Below are 1,742 nucleotides of genomic sequence, written 5' to 3'. Positions count from 1 at the left end.
GAGGGGAGGTGGGGAGGTGGTAAAGCGGGCAGGGGCAGGTGGGGCGAGGGAGAAGGCGCGGGGTGGCTGGATCTGTGGCAGCCGGGTGTCGGAGGTATCCCGCCCTTCAGAGTCCGGGCCTTGCCCTCGTGCTGCCGGGAGGGCGGGCGGGCGAGCAAGCGCGGACCTGCGTCCGGGCATTCATGCATGCGAGCAAGCGGCATACGAGCAAATGTAAACATTGGTCAGTGGTACCGGGTGCAGGAGCGTCGCGGCGCCTGCCTGCCTGTCTGTCTCCCGGCCTCGGGGGGGGGGGAGCATGCGCGCCCGCTCGCCTGTGCGCCCCACGGACAGGGGGGGGTACCTGCGGCGGGGGCGGGGGCTGCGGAAAAGACCCGGAGCCGGGCGGCGAACAGCACGCCGGGGGGGCGCCGACGCGAGGGCAGCGCCGGATGTCTGGGGGGGGGGGGCGGGGGCGCGGACGCCACACGTGAATGGCCCCCGGGCTAGCCGGCGTCCCTCCGGGGAGAGGGGAGGGGGAGCGGCGCGGCGCGGCCGGCCGGGCCTCCAGCCTGTTTCATCCGTCCTTCGGTCCGGCGCGACCGTGCATGCCCCGGACGCGTAGACCGGTGCGCGTTCGGCGCCCTGGCGGTGTGACTCTCCTCCCGCGGGACCACCGGACAGAGGGACCCGGCTGGCGGGGCGCGGTGCGGTGCGATCGTCGCCGGGCGCCCCCCGCCGCCGGGGCGTCCCTCCGGCCGGCGCGCCACTGTGACCGGTCTTCCCTTCCCCCCCCCCCCCCCCGGACTTGGGCCCGGAGGCCGCAAGCCTCGCACCCTCGTGGCGAAACGCGGCTTCCCCCCGGCCCTCACTACGCCCGGGGCTGGAGGCCGGCAGATGGCGCTGGTGATCTGCACGACCAATCGAGGCGGGCGGGGGGGGGGGGGCTGCCCAGCCGCTTACACGGCCGGCCCTACGCCGGCTGATTGGCGGCCGGGGCGCGGGCCAGAGAAAACAATTATGCGCGCACACGGCCGCGCAGTGCCGGCCGAGGCGCCGAGCTTGGCAGGCACATCGCTCGGCCGCGGGTTAGAAACACGCCGGCCGGGCCGATCGTGCGGCAGCAGGCCCGGGCGCCCAGACATTGGCTGGTGCTCGGGGCCGCGAGTGCCCCCGGCCCCGGCCCGGCCGGCACATGCGTCAAACACCCGACCAGCCGTGGGCCGGGCCCCCGGCATTCCTCCCCGCGCCCCGCGGCTCCTCCCTGCCGGCTGGCAATCGGGGAGAGGTGCGCCCGGGGGGGGGGGGGGCGTGTGCGCGTGCGCGTGCGCGTACGTGTGCGCGTACGTGTGGGCAACAGCTGGAGTGCGCCCAGCCGTCGGCCGGGTAATTGCGGCAGGGGCCAGCCGCAAGGCCGGCCCGGGCGTACCCGCGCGCACGCGCGTGCGCGAGTGCCCTCCGCCGCGCGGCCGCGCCCCAGGCGGCGGGCATACATCAAGGTATAGGAAGGGTCTTCCCATCCGCCTTTTATGCTAATAACAAGGATATATATATATTCCAAGGGTCAGTTATTCCCCCGCCCTCCCCCGGCGCTCCCAGCCATACGTCCCAGGGCGGGCCGCGTGCTGACGAGAGCCCCTGCCCTCTGCGCCTGGCACCGGGGGGGGGAGCGGGGGGCGGTGCACACGGAACGGCGTCGGCGATGCGGCCCGCCCCGTCAGGGGGAGGGGTCCGGGCGCGGCGCGGCTCTGGAGAGTTGGCGC

The sequence above is a fragment of the Fonticula alba genome (genome assembly GCF_000388065.1).
Source record: "Fonticula alba strain ATCC 38817 unplaced genomic scaffold supercont2.7, whole genome shotgun sequence".
Classification (NCBI taxonomy): Eukaryota; order Rotosphaerida; family Fonticulaceae; genus Fonticula; species Fonticula alba.
The sequence above is the reverse complement of the archived record's forward strand: the minus strand, read 5'-3'. Positions refer to the sequence as shown.